The sequence below is a fragment of the Anabrus simplex genome, chromosome X, assembly GCF_040414725.1.
Source record: "Anabrus simplex isolate iqAnaSimp1 chromosome X, ASM4041472v1, whole genome shotgun sequence".
Lineage (NCBI taxonomy): Eukaryota > Metazoa > Arthropoda > Insecta > Orthoptera > Tettigoniidae > Anabrus > Anabrus simplex.
Genome location: NC_090279.1, coordinates 116,419,000 through 116,436,786, shown reverse-complemented (window position 1 = coordinate 116,436,786; position 17,787 = coordinate 116,419,000). Strand labels below are relative to the sequence as shown.

At 39.2% G+C, this 17,787-nt stretch overlaps 1 protein-coding gene and 1 non-coding gene across 10 annotated transcripts in view; both read right to left on the bottom strand.

The window, feature by feature from the left end:
• Positions 1 to 11,067, bottom strand: part of LOC137503388 (pyruvate dehydrogenase E1 component subunit alpha, mitochondrial-like) — a 128,178-nt gene extending 117,111 nt beyond the window's left edge. For 3 of the 9 annotated variants that reach the window (XM_068231010.1, XM_068231009.1, XM_068231012.1), the window contains exon 1: positions 10,579 to 10,804. The gene's annotated coding sequence lies outside the window, so the exon portion shown is untranslated. Of the gene's footprint in view, positions 1 to 10,578; positions 10,824 to 11,044 lie in introns of those variants that run through there. The other 6 variants (XM_068231011.1, XM_068231018.1, XM_068231019.1 and 3 more) reach the window with 6 other exon arrangements.
• LOC137503400 (small nucleolar RNA U109) lies at positions 89 to 180 on the bottom strand. Its single transcript, XR_011019119.1, has one exon. It is a non-coding gene; the product is annotated as a small nucleolar RNA U109 (small nucleolar RNA).
• Positions 11,068 to 17,787: the final 6,720 nt, after the last annotated feature.

Here is a 17,787-nt window from a genome sequence, read left to right as displayed (position 1 = left end):
AGAAGGAACTTAATTACAGGTTTGTTACATTCGAATAGTATTTTACACAATATTCCAAAATGGTCGAGTACTTCCTCAAGCGCATAAAGACTGTCAGAGATTTATACTACCATACAGCCTAAACTTTCAGGCTGCAGGCCCTGTCATCTCTATTTTATTCTAGCACACTGGCTGGAGCCATTCTGTGGTAGCATTGGTTATTTTAGAAGGTGGGTTGCGCGCCGCGGATGACTTCTGATGAGCTGTTTCGTTGCACAGAACAGCCATCCCGGAATGCTGTCACCAGTAACCACTCACAGACAATGTGCATAACATACTAAAAAACAGAAATACACTTGGTTAAGCAGACAATACAGTAGAATATTTCACAAAGAATGGGATAGAAAATAGGGGATGCAACTTTAGAATCACTTCACAGATTTCCCAGCTTCTAAGCTTAAACTCTGTGCACAGAACCTGCAATGTGACAGTGAGATAACAAGCCTTCTGTACAGGTAGCGTCACAGATGGCTAGTCCAATGATTAGTCTGTGCAGAAGGAACAAAGCATGTTGACGCTACATATTTAGCAGTTGGTCTTGATGCAGAGAACATATAAACAGAAAGGTGGCTGCAGTGTTATGATTGGGAGAATGCAGGGTAGGTCTAATAATAATAATATTTGCTTTATGTCTCCCTAACTACTTTTACGACTTTCAGAGACGCTGAGGTGCCGGATTTAGGCACGCAGGAGTTATGTGCTAAATCTCCACTGCTAAATCTATTGGAAATCTCCTCTGCTAAATCTACTGACACAAGGCCGACATATCTGAGCACCTTCAAATACCACCGGACTGAGCCAGGATCGAACCTGCCAAGTTGGCGTCAGAAGGCCAGCGCCTCAACCGTCTGAGCCACTCAGCCCGGCCAGGATAGTTCTAAATTGGCACGAGAACCTGTTTGCATGTTGTGGTAAAACAGTTTCTGATCATGTTTTTTAAATTATTATTATTATTATTACTAAACAATTGACTGACAAGCACTGGAGCACTGATATGTGTTTACATTTTACAAATGTCAGAATACAGCTGCGACTGTTCTTCACCCAATCCAGTTGTTATTATTATTATTATTTACACTATATAGTTAGAAATGGAGGCAGAAAGAAAGAGGGCAGAAATCTACATCATTTTATATTGTTTATGCGTTTTGACCAGATACAATAAAGAGTTAGGCCAGTAACCTCTGAAAATATTTTTGTACTGTATGAAATGAATTACAATTTTCAATGTTATATTTTAAGAGGTTTTTTAAAAACATTTCTGATATAATATGGAGTGAAGGTGTATAAGCTGTGGCTTGTGGTTGCTTGGGTTAAATTACTGATAAACTCACCAACAATCCAACATGCTTACCGGGAATAACATTAGTTAGGTTATTTATTTCTAGGCATACCATTGGATTTAGATTGTTGTTCTTTAACCATGGATCCTCACTCGTGATAAAAATCCCTCGCCATTTACGGGCTAACTATTATCATCCATCCATTTCGAACTCCAGTATTGCCGCAGTGATCGAGAGTGACTGGGAGAACTTCACCCAACCTTCATGGACTGTGACATAACCACAATGTCACGTCACTGTGTCTGAATAGCACATGCTCATTGCCTGCCTGCTTATAGTGCTGTGTGCCCACGAGACCAAATGCCCAGCGTGAGCACCTCTGCTTTAACCTAACCCTGTCACTAACAAGGTTTTCTTGTAAACTAGAATCTAACTTGTCAATAACAGTAACAATAGTGGTGTGTGTTTGTTCATTAGACGTCATTACACAGTAATGTTCATTCCTACAGTGGTTAGTGCACCATACATTCATTAAATTAATCATGTAAAATCATCAGCCATCAGCATGCCAGAGAGAGAGAAAGAGAGAGATACAATTCAACACACTGACTCGGAATAATCAAATTTAAGCAGTGACATTGCAAACTGTGTACCAATGAACAACAGTGTTCGTAAATATCCACCTCCGAAACTGTTAGCACTATTGGCTGCTGTCCTCGGATGCCCAGGTTCGATTCCTGGTACTGCCATAAATTTAAGAATGGCACGAAGACTGGTGTCTGATTAAAATGGTACAAGCAGCTCACCTCCATTGGGGGTACGGCTGAAAAGAGCTGCACCACCTCTATATGAGGACATGAGTGAACTTTTTTTTCTCACACACTCAAATGAACCCATAACTACCCACTCTTTGCTATCCTATGCATAGTGAAACAAGCAAACAAACTGAACACTCATCGATGATTTTGACGACATACAGTACTTCCTACTAGAGAACAATTAGCCACTGTCAGTTTGCTATGTCTTAACAAAAATCCACTAGCAAAAAGTTTTTTTCGTGTATCAGATCTACCTATCATGGAATGGCTTCCAGCAGACCAAAACATAGCCAGCCATTAAGAGGAAGAATTAAGTGTTTATTACCATGGTGCCATGGCAGTAGCCACTCAACTCCAAATTGTGGGCCAAAAATTTAAAAGCACGAGGAAGACTGAGGTTATTGTCTCGACAACATTAGATAAGTGCATCCTTGAAAGAGGAAAAGAAAACCTTAAAGTCATACCGTCATTATTACAGAATGATCTGGTTGAGTCAGCTTTACATATCATAATGAACTTCATTAAATCAGCTCAAATTCGAAAGCCTCCTAGAACGGCTAAATCCTGGTTCAACGGGGAGTATTGTAGACTCCATAGAGAAACTTTGAACCTACTAAATAAAACCTGAAACACACCCAAGATTGATATACTCAAAGCGTATGCCACAAAAACAAAAGAGTACAAATCATTAATTAAGTAAAAGAAAGCCATTTACACTGAACTACAAGCAAAACTACAAGCAGAAGCAGGTCTGAAAGATCCTTTCTTAGGCTTAAAGAACAGAACAAGCCATCCACACCTCAGAACTCGCAATAACCGACTGGGAAATTAATTTCTCCGACATTTTAAAGAAGGAAAACTTAGACACGGCCTTGGTTCTTCAGAAAATAAACAATCCAGACTCCTCACGCCTTGAAAGAAGTGACATTGAACATGCGATACTAAATATGAAGAATAAGAAAGCAGCAGGCCCTGACGATGTGTTCAACGAAAATTTAAAAGACACTTCAGAAATTTTGTTACCTATATGGACTTATTTAATGTCTGTTTCACAAAAGGAATTATGCCACAAAGTTGGAGACACTCAATTATCAAAATTTTATATAAAGGAAACGGGGATTGAGATGACCCAAATTTGTAGAGAGGCATTGCTCTAGAAAATAATATACAAAAGGTATTCTTGAAAATCCTTGCTGAAAAGCTAAGCATCCTAACCTGGGAGCATATACCAGCGCAACAGTTCAGTTTTATGAAAGGACGAGGAACAATTCACGCCGTTAAAATCCTGTTGGACAACATACAAGACGTGTTAAGATTACCCAAAGGAAAGTTCTTTGCCATACTTGTCAATTTCACAAAAGCTTTTGACTCCTTGAACAGGTCCATACTAATTACTAATGTAGGAAACATGATCGGTCATGATAACCCATTGAAGGTAATAATAAACCACCTTCTGGCACAAAACGAAGTAAGAATCCATGATGGCAAAACAACTTCACATCCTGTTAAACAGTGCAATGGAGTATTACAGGGTGACCCTGTCAGTCCGCTTTTGTTCTATATTGCCACAGCAGACATAACAAAAATAATTCATAACAACCAAATTGTACCTATATGCTGATGACCTAGTAATAGGTTCTAACAACAAAGATGATCTTCAAGAAACTATGGACAAACCTGAAAAATACGCTGAAGGCAACGAACTTAAAATTAACCTCGACAAAACAGTGCTAATGGTTTTCAGAAAGGGAGGAAGATTACCAGCGGGCGTCGGCATAACATACGAAGAAGAGAGGGTGAAGATAATGAGCTCCTTTGAATACCTCGGCTTCACACTTCAGCCATTCAGTCATTTAAGACCTATATAAGGGAAAGGGCATCGGCAGCCATTAGGAGTATTTATGACAGATGACCCTACAAAACTCTCTTTAACCACAGCAATGTTCCTCTTCAAAGCAAAGGCTGTTTCAGTAATCACTTATGGTTTGGAACTAATCTGGGATTATCTCACATTGAATGATTTAAATGGCATAGAGAACGTGAAAGCCAGATTTCTCAAACGAACGTTAGGCATCTCGAAAATGGCACCATCTACAATGGCATATGTACACAAGAGCATTTTCTTACAGAAAAACTTAGACCGCAGCTACCTTCTACCAAACATGAAGCAGAATTCCTATAATTGAGAAGAAGGAAAAGACAGGAAATAGATCTAAGTTTCTACTCCACTGAAGCCATGATCAACAGAAGTTGACCAGACCGAACAATGACTTCAGGAGCCCAATAAAGAGAATGGCAATTCATGGCTTTCATCACAAATTATGCACGCGAAAAGGTTTCCATGAGCCCTTTATAGACTGTATGTGTGTCCTGCGCGGTAAACAGTGTGAACGATACTACTTCAGCAATTGCGCAAAAAACAGTAAATTCACTGATATACTACAGCAAGGAATAAACTTTGCACATTTGTGCGCTATTCTGTTTAATAATTACCATGGTGGCACTTCCGTACCTAGGAAAATAATGTTTTATGATACCTGACGTAGCAGAAAGGAAAGATCCTCCTCGATGTTTGTCAGGACCCCCACCCCTCTCCCTCCGAAATTTATTAGCCTTATATAATAGAATTAAACCGAGACAGCCTCAAGCTACAGATTGCCACCATTTTCTTTGTTGCTATTGGCCACCTGTGCTGAAGGTAATGTTCATTTTGTCTGCAACAGAGCTTGCATTATCTGCGGCCATAGCTTTTCCACATTCTGAGACAATAATGACAGAGCAGCATTTTAACTAGACATGGCATTGATCAGTAGTGTGTGAGCTGGATAGCTTACTTCTTGTCAATCTGTGATTTTTGTCTCATTTTGGCTGGACTCCAGGGGATGGTAGAGGTCTGTTGGCTGCTTCATGGCTCTAACCTGGTGGCTTACATCCCCAGACCACTTTGCTTGCCCCCGGCCCAATCGGCTTGTCATCAGCTGAGAGCCGCCACTATGCTGGATCTATAACCTATACTTCAGAAACTGGATATCAATGGTTTACAAACTGTAATATGAAAACTGAATTATTATTCCCCCCTACTGGTTTTACATCACACTGACTCAGAAATGTCTAATGATGATGATGGCAGGTTTTGGATTGCAAAGAGAACAGCTGTAGCTTTAATTAAGGAACACCCCCAGCATTTGTCTGGTGTGAAAATGTGAAACCACCGAAAAATATCTAACTTTTACAGGGCTGCTGACAGTGAGGTTCAAGTCCATATCCTGAATGTAAGCAAACAGCCACACAGCCCAAAATGCGCAAACAATTATTCGCTTGGTCCTTCGTTGTTCATAGTAACCCTGGATCATTTAGTGAAAGGTAGGAAACAGCCGGGAGGGACTCAATTGGGTGGAAATGATGCTGACAACTTGAGTTTAATTGCAGGCTGTGCGAAAAGCCTGCAATTGAATATCTTTACGCTTCAAAAGAGGTATGGCAAGTACATAAAAAAATTAGCATTTCCCAGTCAAAAGTTATGTCAATGGGGAAAAACCAAAGAGTATTAATCTCTAGTTGGGAATGCAAGACAAACAGTTGGATCATTTAAAGTATGGTTATTTAGGATGTGTGTTCTCCCAGGATGGTAAGTTCCTAAGTGAAATTAAATTAAGGTACGAAATTATTACTACGAAGAAACAACATTCAGCAGACTGACATACTGCAGTTTCTTGCAGACGGGCACTTTCTATCTATCTTTGATGCAAATCTGGTACAATGATAGAGTAGCATATACTAACCAAGGCTATATGTGAAGCCCGAACCTCAAATGCGAACGATGTAAATTTGTCAATCTCTTAGTTACACTCCACCGGGAAGGTTGTTCACATTGCGCGCAAGGTTCTATTGGCTCCTACTTGAATAGGGAGTATTCCTCATAGCACAGCAAGATTCATTATATTACAAGAATGTTGAACAATCCTATCAACATTTAACTTCTGTTTTGGATTTATTGGACATTATGCAAGAAAGATTCCCTCTCTGCCAATGCTGAACTTTATATCTCCACCTGAAGGCACATTCCGAATTCTAGAAACTCAATAGAAGCATTTGGATTTTGCTTTAAAACTGGCATATTACATTTTTAAATGTGCAATTTTAGAGTGTTCGCCAACAGAGCTTATTTTATTCATTTTGCAATAACTGTATGATAAATATTCTTATAGTTTAATTGTATGAGACATAAATCCAAAATTTTATTTGTCACTGATAAACATAACAATATCACTCACATCTATAACAGTTCATTGGTTCACCATTTTATATGTACATCATTCCATCACATATTCAGTTCATTCTTTTATATTTCATTCCACCATGTAATTCTGCTTTAGAACTTTGGCATATCCATATGCACCTTGGCTAGGCTGATGATGACCCACACAGGGTTGAAACTAGTACCTCGTAATATATTGTAATGTTCTTATAAACATCGCAATTACTGTAAATGTATTGAGTAGGTGGATTAAACCTTTGTATTTTATTTTATGTGTAATCTTAATTCAATACGGAACCGATAATGAAGTTTATAACCTTGAATGAGTAAATCTAAAGCACGTTATAATGTAAGCATCCGACACATTTGTCCATTTACAAACCTTGAAAGCAATGAGAAAAAAATGTTGCACGTATTTTTTAGAACAAGGCTTCAGAGACTGATATTGCAGCCCACACTCGTCCCTGTCCCCTCAAACTCACCTCGCATGGCTTGCGGCTGTATGCCGGGTAGGCGCAGGGACCGGGGGTGAGGGATAGGTATGCTAGGTTTCGGTCAGTCAGATCGCCTCTGCTATCAACCATGCGTTACTCACTTTATATACTTCCTCACCTCACCCTTCTGCCCTAATTATATAGATAACAGAGTGCTGGTATTTCACTCCCGTTTACTTCTACATCTTTGTAGGAAGACACTGCACGGCTGCTGTTATAGGAGTACTAGTTTTATTTTTATAGGCCTGCTAAAATGAAATGCTACCTTTCTGGTTTAGTGTTCTCTTTTGTTGGTTGGAATCGAACCCGTGATCAAGGGTCGGACATCATCACTGATCTCCCGAGGAAGCTAATTAACCAGTGAACGATGGATACGACCGCTGTAAAATTCAACATTTTAATTTAATAATAATAGCACATGGCATCTGTATAAGGTTGGTGGTGACCTAATGAGGATAAATTGAATGGCGAAGACGTCTTAAACACCCAGTCCCCAAGTCTGGGGAATTAACCGTATGAGGGGGTTGAATCTGAAAATTGAACCAAACACAAGCATTCTATCCATTTAGCTACAAAGCCGTTGCTAAACCTTAGGCTACAATCTCGACTGATCAGGTGTCGAGTATTGGCAGTGGCCAGGACAGTAGCTTGTGAAGCAGCCTTGAGAACACAGCAGGCTTTTCTGTTGACTATTGGCTGCAGTTCAAATCAAATCAAAATCTCTTTATTTGCAAATGAGGTGTCTACCTCGGTGGCAAATGGTACACTAAAATACATTATTGTCAAGCACTAAATATTAAATTAACAAGAGAAGAAAATTTTTCCTATAATACAATATTATACAATTTACGCTAACAATGTTTTCTATTAAACACACAGCTCATCCTTAATAAATTTATATTGTTTACAAAATTTTACTTATAATATATCCTGTCCTACTTACAAATATAGTCAACTGATATACAGTATGTGGAATTACTTCGAATGATACTATACAACTGGTATAACATTAATATTTACATTGCATTTATTTATTTACTTTTTTTTTTTTTTTTTTTTTTTACCCGTTCTGGATCCTAAGTAGCATAACGACCTGCTGCGTCTTAACCAGAGCCCCTTTTGCCACCACTTTTCAGAGTTCCTGAAGGGCCTTCACAGCTACCGTAGCGGTCCCAGGGCCCTCGAAGTCCCCACTGTACTTCACCCCTACAGGCAGTCCCCTACTTTGGCTGTCCAAACTCCTTAGACCAGGGGATGGAATTAATTTATTCACACACATTTTTTTATATACAATAACCTGCACTGGTCGAATGCCCTCTAACATTTCATTTATTTTCTCTGTTGCTGTTTATTCTCTTCTTGAATATCTGTACAGATTTTGGAAAAGGATCAAACACTACCCCTGGTAAACTGTTCCACTCCTTCACACCCTTCCCAATGAATGAAAATTTACCCCAATCGCTTCTGCTAAAATTCCTTCTAATTTTATATTTGTGGTCAGTCCTGCCGATATAATTATTTTCCAACTGAAGCCTCTCACGGATATCTCCCCATGCTTCTTCTCCTGTATAGGCTCTATATAATCCTGTAAGTCTAGTTTTCTCCCTTCTCTTACTTAAAGATTCCCACCCAAGTTCCTTTAACATTTCTGATACACTACTCTTTCTCCTGAAATCCCCTGTTACAAATCTTGCTGCTTTCCTCTGCACACTATCTATTTCTTTTATTAGGTATTCTTGGTGAGGATCCCAAACACTGTTTGCATATTCCAATAATGGACGAACCATACTCAAGTAACTTTTTTCTTTTAATTCTTTGTTGCATCCTTTAAGTAGCCTCATTATGACATGTAATGATCTGTATGCTTTCCCAACAATGTCATCAATATGACCCTTCCAGTGCAAATTACTTTCAAATCTCACACCTAAGTATTTGCACTTGCCATCTTTTGGGATAACTACCTCATCCAAAGTATATTCAAATTCAGTTTTAAAGCTCCTGTTTGTAAAAGTTGTAACAGTTGATTTGCCTCCATTAACCTTCATATTATTTTCTTCAACCCATTGTTGGATACTTTCAAGGTCCCTTTGTAATTCTGAACAATCGTCAATGTTGTTTATTTCTCTATAAACAATTATGTCATCTGCATACAATCTTATTTTTGATGTTATATTGTTCCCTAAATCATTTGTGTATATTAAGAAAAGTAACGGACCGATTATACTACCCTGTGCAATTCCCTTCCAAACTTTCTCTTCCTGAGATACATTATTTCCTACTTTGACTTTCTGAACCCTTGAATTTAGAAATGCTTTTATCCAACGTGTAACCCTTACGTCCAATCCTATTCCCTCCAATTTCTTTAATAATATTCCATGTTCCACTCTATCAAAGGCTTTGGAAAGATCTATGGCTATGCAATCTAACTGACCTCCTGAATCCAATTGATCTGATATGTCCTGCTGAAATCCCACCAGTTGTGCCTCACAAGAAAATTTCTTTCTAAATCCATACTGGCTCCTCATGAACCAATTTTTATCATCACATATCCCTCTGATGTACTTCGATATTAAACTCTCCAGAATTTTACAAACTATACTGGTCAGGCTGATTGGTCTGTAGTTCTCTGGTTTCCTTCTATCACCCTTTCCTTTATAAATTGGTATTATTATAGATTCCTTCCATTCCTTTGGTATTACACTATTATTTATGACATAGTCAAAGAGAAATTTTAAATAAGGCACTATGTACCACCCCATTGTCTTTAATACCTCCCCAGTAATTTGATCACTCCCTGCTGCTTTTCCTTGCTGAAGCAGTTGGATTTCTCTGAAAATATCTTCGTTTGTGAATGAGAAGCTTCTTGTTTCCCTCTGTCTCTCTCCCTCTCTATCTTCTGTTTCGGTTTCCAACTCTTGACAATCATCTACTGAATCTCTAAATTCCCTACTAAATAGGTTTGCTTTCTCAGTATCTGTTAAATAGTGTTCACCCCCTTCTCCCACCATTGTAGGAATTTGGATTCCTTTTCCTTTTTGATTCCTGATATATGAATACAGCTTTTTCCATTTCCCTTTGTGGTCATTACCCTCTTGAAGTATGCCATTCATATAATTCTCTTTTGCTTCCTTTTTCACTCTATTCAGTTCCCTCATTAGCTGTTTTCTAGTTTCTCTACTCTCCCTACCCTCTTTGATTTTCCTGTTTACTGTTTACGCTTAAGACTTGACGTTCACTAAACAAACTATCGAAAAGGGGTACCGTAACCTAAGTCTAGTGGTAGCCCACGTCTTGATCCCAGCATACGCCACTGCAATGATGGATGAATAATTATGCAAATAATAAGCGATTTACATACGTAATGTGGATATAAACGTATATTGTTTATATTATATATATGACTGATTCACATTCAAGCCTGATTTACTTTATGCTGCTGGTATCATTTTTAACCACTCAAATCTTCGTTTGACAACTCGATCTATTCAAAAAGAAGATTTTTAATGGAGTAGGCATAAAATACCACAATCCCTTCACAATTAACAGCATTTTACAAAAGAATAAAAGAAGAATGCAAAACGACCGTAACATAACTTCTCAACAATAAATAATACCTCTCAAATATATGTGAAATTTGAGCACAATACCCAAACACTGTTATCATCAATCTCTAAATGATCATTTACCTTTTATTGGCCCCATAGAAGAGCCAGTCCTCGATATCGAGTTATTTCCCTTAATTACCAAGCCAGTTTGTATGTTAAACCACTCCAAAGAAGACGAGTCCAACATCTACTCTTGGTAACTCATATCCATATCTTAAATACATCCGCAGATGTTGCAAGGTCACTCAAGGTACATGTCAAAAAGTATGCAACACGGGGTCGCTGACCCGGACACTTCCGGACAAAGAGAATAAGCTTCAGGAGTTCTGGTTCTGGAGAACGATCGTTGGCAGTAGCTAGATTAAAATAAAAACATTACAAAAACGAAAAGCGTGCTGCATTGCCAACACTTGAGGTCGAAAAGTAGCTAAAACTATTTGCCAAAATGGCGAGAAATGGCAAAATATATAGAATTGCGGTATAACTTTACATCCCACAGCCCAACGTTTATAACATTATAAGGAAGTGAAAATAATGCAAATCTTACTTGGAATGCCCTTTAGAGGAGAGATGTGTTCATTGCGATGTCTAGGAACCCGCCGTCGCGCGCGCCCGAGAAGTACATTTACTTTTATAACCTAATAAAGAATAGCAGCCGCCATCGTCCATGGATGGCGAAAGTAGCTTCTTGCATTCTAATTGGTCAACGTGAACAGAATGTGATGTCATTACCCTCAATGCTGATAAATACATTGCGTTACCAACCTCGGCTGAATAAAAGCACAAACAAAAAAACACCATGTAAAATAACAATGCGGCTTGTAACCGTCCAGACCAATGGTCTTGTCTAGATCCTATCCTAATCGCCCGCACGGCAAGAACCAGTCCAGACCAATCGTTTTTCCACACGAAACTAGGGCCCTAGGGCCGCTTCGCGGCTTCTAACCGTCCAGACCAATAGTCTTGTCCACGGCAAGAATCCTAACCGTCCAGACCAATCGTGTTTCCACACGAAACTAGGGGCCTAGGGCCGCTTCGCGGCTTCTAAGCGTCCAGGCCAATGGTCTTGTCCAGATCCTATACTAACCGTCCGCAGTCCGCACGGCAAGAACCAGTCCAGGGACCAATCGTGTAACGATAATCACCACCACCAAGCTATCGAAGTACCTCACTCATTAGTTTTTAAGTGTAGAGGTTGGCAGAACTGAGCACCGGTTTTGCGACTGTGTAAACAAACGAGAGTGTTTTTTTTTTTTTTTTTTTTTACATGTAACAGCTAAGAAAGAAGAACATATAAAACGTAAAATTTGTTTTAAATACTATTGAACTCACCCAACCAAAACGCAAATCATCGTCCTCTTTAATGTTTTCTTCCTCACAGTAGCGGTAAAAAGGGAGGGTGGGGGAAGGAGGAGAAAATATTACGTTTTTATTCTATTTTAACCGACTGAAACTAGGAATTATTTTTAAGAAGCAATTTGTGCAAGCCCTGTTGTCTTAACAACTAATTATTTCTTTTAATTATTCTTCTTCAACCGTTTTTTCCCCACAACAGTGTGTTGGCGAACTGCGTCGCCCAATTTGATTTGACCCTGTTTTACGGCCGGATGCCTTTCCTGAGCAACCCTATATGGAGGGATGTAATCTCTATTACGTATTTCTGTGGTCGTTGATAGTGTGGTGTGTTGTCTGAATATGAAGAGGAGAGTGTTGGGACAGACACAAAACTCAGTCCCCGAGCCAGAAGATTTAATCAGAAGCGGTTAAAATATCTGACCCGACCGGGAATCGAACCCTGGACCCTCTTAACCGATGGGCTGTACGCTGACCATTCAGCCAACGACTCGGACTAATTATTTCCTTTAATTATTATCAAAATTACTAGCGGAAATACACACAAAATGTTCGTCGCGGCTGACAGATCTGTATAGCTCCACAGCATGTAGTGGAAACTTTGATTGTGCTGTGAGGAAGGGTAACAGGGGTATGTTCTTTTTTCTTTTCTTTTTTCCATGGACACTGAGGTATGATCAAATACACTATAGACAACACTGGACACTTCCATATTCTCCCGTACTAAACTGAGACATGTTGACAGTGGCGCACGTGGCAGCCCAGCCTTAAACATCAGGCAGCAAGATTAATTAATCAGTTAATTAAGCCTAATTCTTCTGGCTCAGGAACTGGGTGTTTGCGTTTGTTCCAATACTATTCTCTTCATATTCAGACAACACACTACACTTCCAACCACAACAGAAATATGCAATAGTAATTACTAGACCTCGGATTTTTACTCTCAAATAGGTTCTAAAATATTTTTAGGCAACTTCAATTTTATGTATTTTAATAGGTATCAATTAAAATATCACTCTTATTTCACTAAATTGATGATAACTCGTTAGGGGGAAATATAAAACAAGTTTCACTCACCTCTTTGCTGCAAACGTCACAAAATATAATTTTACCATCCAATGTGAAATGGGGAAGCTCCTGTAACCACTTTTTAATTAAAGACGGCTGGGAACCTGACACTTTCGGCATAATTCTCACACTGAACAAACGGGAATACAAAAATGTTCCCACAGAATGAAATGGAGTTTTTTTTCCTCTAGCAGGTCAATGGATACGGTCTCCTGCCTGGTGACAGACTACGGGAGTGTTCGCTACAGCAAGTTCTTAAGGTTTTCCATGGAGTGTGGTTTACAACTTTTCGATTTTAAGATTTTGTTTAAGATAGGGTACTGAAAATGAGTCAGGAAATATGTTATTTTCTCAGAATATATTAAAAGCATTTTAACCAATTCAGGGATTAAAATACAAATTATAGGAATATAGGAAAATATGCCCTATAGGTTCTAAAGTTACCACACCCGGGAAACTGGAGATGGTTTAGGATGATGATGATGATGATGATGAGGTTCTAAAGTCAATTTAGGCATGAGGCACACAACTTAATTTAAATTATCTCAAGAACAAAATAGGACTTTCCCTAAAATCCGAAGTCTAGTGACTACATCTCACCGTATAGGGTTGACGTCAGGATGGGTATCCGGCCGTAAAATCGGGCCAAACCTACAAGTGCGACACAGCTAGCACATGCATTTTGTTTTAATTTTCTTCATGTAATTAATCTAAGATAAGAATACTTGTTGACAACTAAATGTGATGTGTACATTAATATTTTACAACATTGGATATTACTTACACTGTTTTGTCTCGAAGAAAGCGGAAGAAAGATTTCGATAGCTGAACAAGTTCAAAGTTAGTGCAGCCAAAAACAGCACAAACCTTACCAAACAGGGTTCAATGCTTGTACGATTGTAATTCTGAAAACGTTTGTCACCAGAAAAATTAATTTTTTACGAAAATCTTCTTCTTAACGCAAATCCAAGAACAAAATTTCGCACTACATCAGCCGATCGGTATTACAACTACACTCAGTCTCAAGGCCGTTCTGCTAGGAGTGCTGGCAAGCAATGTCTTGCGATTCAATCAGGTCAGGATTGGAATGAGTGAAGCCCCCATCTAGCAGCGAGGATAGGAGTTGTGCCGGTTGTTGAAGCCTGTCGCACTTCTCTGGAGCAATGATTAATGAATGACAGATGAAATTAAATGATATTGGAGAGTGTTGCTGGAATGATATATGACAGGGAAAACTGGAGTGCCCGGAGAATAACCTGTCTGCCTCCGCTTTGTCCAGCACAAATCTCGCATGGTGTGACCGGGATTTGAACCACAGAACCCAGCGGTGAGAGGCCCGCGCACTGCCGCCTGAGCCATGGAGGCGGTAAATTGTACTGCAGTACCGGTACTTAAAAGAATAGTAACAATTTATATGATGTACAGTGTACAAATAAATAAAACTACCTCATTTAGATTAAGTAGTAGTATGTTAATTCATTCACACAGACTGGGACAACACAAGGTTCTATTTCTTCAGACCTTTCATCATGGACATAACGGAAAGGAGGGAGAAAATATAAAAATTACTTGACATATTCAAACAGCACATACCGGTGTTTGAAAATTCAACCCTTTGAATCAAAACTGGATATGGAAAATAAAACAACTGAATTTAACCTATAAAACTGCACCATTTTTAAATGTTTCTCTATAAATATCATCATCATTTCCCCTTATACAGCTCCTGCCAGGTCGGAGTATTTATGGCACTTCTCCATCTTCCTCTTTCTTTCCACAATCTTGTCCCAGTCTAAATTGTGTCTTCTTATGCTACTGTTCACTGATTCAATCCACCTTGTTCTAGGTCTTCCTCTTTCTCTCTTGTGTTGCACTTTGCCTCCTGCATCTGTCTTGGAATTCTATTCTCTTCCATCCTCTTTACATGTTCAAACCACCTTAGTTTATTCTTTTCAACTCTCTCATTTAGCTTTTCTACCTCAACTTCCTTCTTAACATCTTCGTTTCTCACTCTGTCTTTCCTATTGTACTTCTTAGGAATTTCATCTCACTGGCTTGAATTCTACTCTCTTGCCTGCTAGTCAAAGTCCAAGTCTCAGCTGCGTAAGTCAGTGTGGGTACATAGTACATTTTGTACATTTTCTCTTTACTTTTCCTTGGTACTTCTTTGCTTCAAACAAGTTTTCTTACACTTTGGTAGAATGCATTACTCTGCTGTACCCTCCTGCTAATCTCCATGTCCACCCTAGCATTTTGCATTAATTCATTTCCTGTGTGTTTAAAGCTGTCCACAATTTCCAGACTCTGACTTCCAATTTTCACAGTGGCCTTTCCTTGCCTTTCCCCTCTCGACATCACCGTAGTTTTGCTTTTCTCTGTACCGGTACTGATTGTCATGCCATACTTCCCAATTTTTTTGTTCAGTACATCTAGTTGTTGTTGCACTTCTTTACTGTTCTTTCCCCCGATCACATCATCATCTGCAAATAGCAGTATCTTCATCTTTTTATCTCCATAGGCTCCCTTTGTTTCCTTTACAATTTTGTCCATGACCATAATAAACAAAAGAGGTCACAGCACACTCCCCTGTCTCAGTCCAGTCTTATTCCTAAACCATTCTGTCTTTCCAACTGGGGTCAGAACTCTGCTAATACAGTTGTACATTGCTTGCACCATTTCTAACATTTTTCTTCCGAGTCTCTTTTTAACCATGGTTTCCCAAACCTTCTCTCTGGGGAGACTATATGCTTTTTCTGTATCTATGAAAGTCATGACCAGATCCTTTCCATATTTCCAGTTCTCTTCCATCAGCCTGCATCTGGTTAGCCGAACTTGTCCTCGGACACTCCCGGCACTAAAAGCCATACGCCATATCATTTCAGCTATCTTATGCTAAAGATTGAGTCCACTGTAGATCTTCCACTCCTGAAGCCATATTGTTCCTCTTGTAACTCTCCTTCAATCTTTCTTCTCATTCTTCTTTCTAATATCCTTTCCAGTATTTTAACTGTCTGCAATATAAGTGTGATTTCTCTGTCGTTACCACAAACTTTCTTAAACACTGGTATTATTATCCCTTTTTTCTGGTACACATTTGTATTTCTACATACACTTTAGTAGTTGGTACAACCATTGCATACTAACAGGTCCAACAGCCTTTATCATTTCTACACTGATTTCATCCATCCCTGTTGCTTTTTCCATCTTCATATTTTGTACCACCAACTCCACCTCCAGCATTGTTATATGTCCTCACACTGTATTGCTTCTATCTCCCCTGTACAGCTGTTCACATGCAATAGCTTATCAAAATACTCCTTCCATCTTCTTTTTATCTCTTCTGGGTGTGTTAATTCCACATTTTCCTTTCCTACCAGCTTTGTGATAACTCTTTCTGTCCTCTTACTTCTTATAAGTCCATACAGCATCCTTTTACTGCCACTTACATCTACTTCCATTTTTGGAGTAAATTCTTCCCAATTCTTCTCCTACCACCTTCTTACATCTCCATTTGCTGTTGAGATACTTCCTTTTGCTTTCTTCTGTTTGATCACAGTTCCATTCTTGCCAGGCTGTCTTCTTTTCTTTCACTCTTGTAAATGTCCTGCCACAAGCACTCTCTGCTGCACTAACAAATGCCTTTTGAAAATTGGCCCACTCCTCTTCTACAGTTTCTACTTCAGTAACTGGGATTTGTTGCTTGAATCTCTCCCAAAAATCTTCCTGTACAGTTTTGTCTTTCAATTTCCATACTTTTATTTTGCTTTCTCTTATCTCGTTTAGATTTTCCATTTTACCAACAATAATTTTGCCACCACAACTCTATGGTTTCCAACAAATGCTTCTCCTGGTAAAGCTGTCACATCCATCAACTTCCTGCGATTTGTCCTTTCCACCAAAAAGTAGTCAGTTACTGATCTCGTAATTTTCCTGCTGTATTTCCTTTGAAACCATGTATTCCCCACTATAAGTCATTCCTCTCACAGAAGCACACTAGTTCCTCTCCTTCACGATTCTTCTTCCCATATCCATATGGTCCAATGACTTCTTCCTTTCCTTCTTCCTCTCTCGTTTCTGACCTGTACATTCAGATCTCCCATAATAACCACTTCCACACCTGAAATTTCTCTTTCTACTTTCTCCAAGAATCCTTCAATATCTTCTTCCCTGTTTCCTGTCTGTGGTGCATACACTTGTATGAAGTCCCTCACTTCATTCTTTTTTTTTTTTTTTTTTTTTTTTGCTAGGGCTTTACGTCGCGCCGACACAGATAGGTCTTATGGCGACGATGGGATAGGAAAGGCCTAGGAGTTGGAAGGAAGCGGCCGTGGCCTTAATTAAGGGCTGCCGATAGTGGGATTCGAACCTACTATCTCCCGGATGCAAGCTCACAGCCGCGCGCCTCTACGCGCACGGCCAACTCGTTCGGTACTTCATTCTTCATCTTTAGTCTAATCTTCATTATTCTATCACTCACATGTTCTACACTTCAACATACTTCTCCAATTGCTTTGAAATGATTAGCCCCACTCTGTTTATTGCCTCTTGGCCACCACTGCAGTATAATGTGTATCCTTTCCTCAATTTCTTCCTTCCATTACCTTTCCATTTCACTTCACTCAGCCCTTCTCCTTCTCCATGAAATCTACTACTTCCTCCACTTTTCCTGTCAGGGTCATAAGATTTATTATTCCTATTTTAATGTTGGTTACTGGTCGCCCATTTCTCACAATTCCCCCAGTACCCTGAGAACTGCATGTCGCCTGCAGGGGATGCCGTAACCTCTTCCGAAGTTGATTTACTAGTACCATACCATATATAGGCTATTATTATGATGGGGTTGCCACTCCCAAAGGCATTTTATACCTA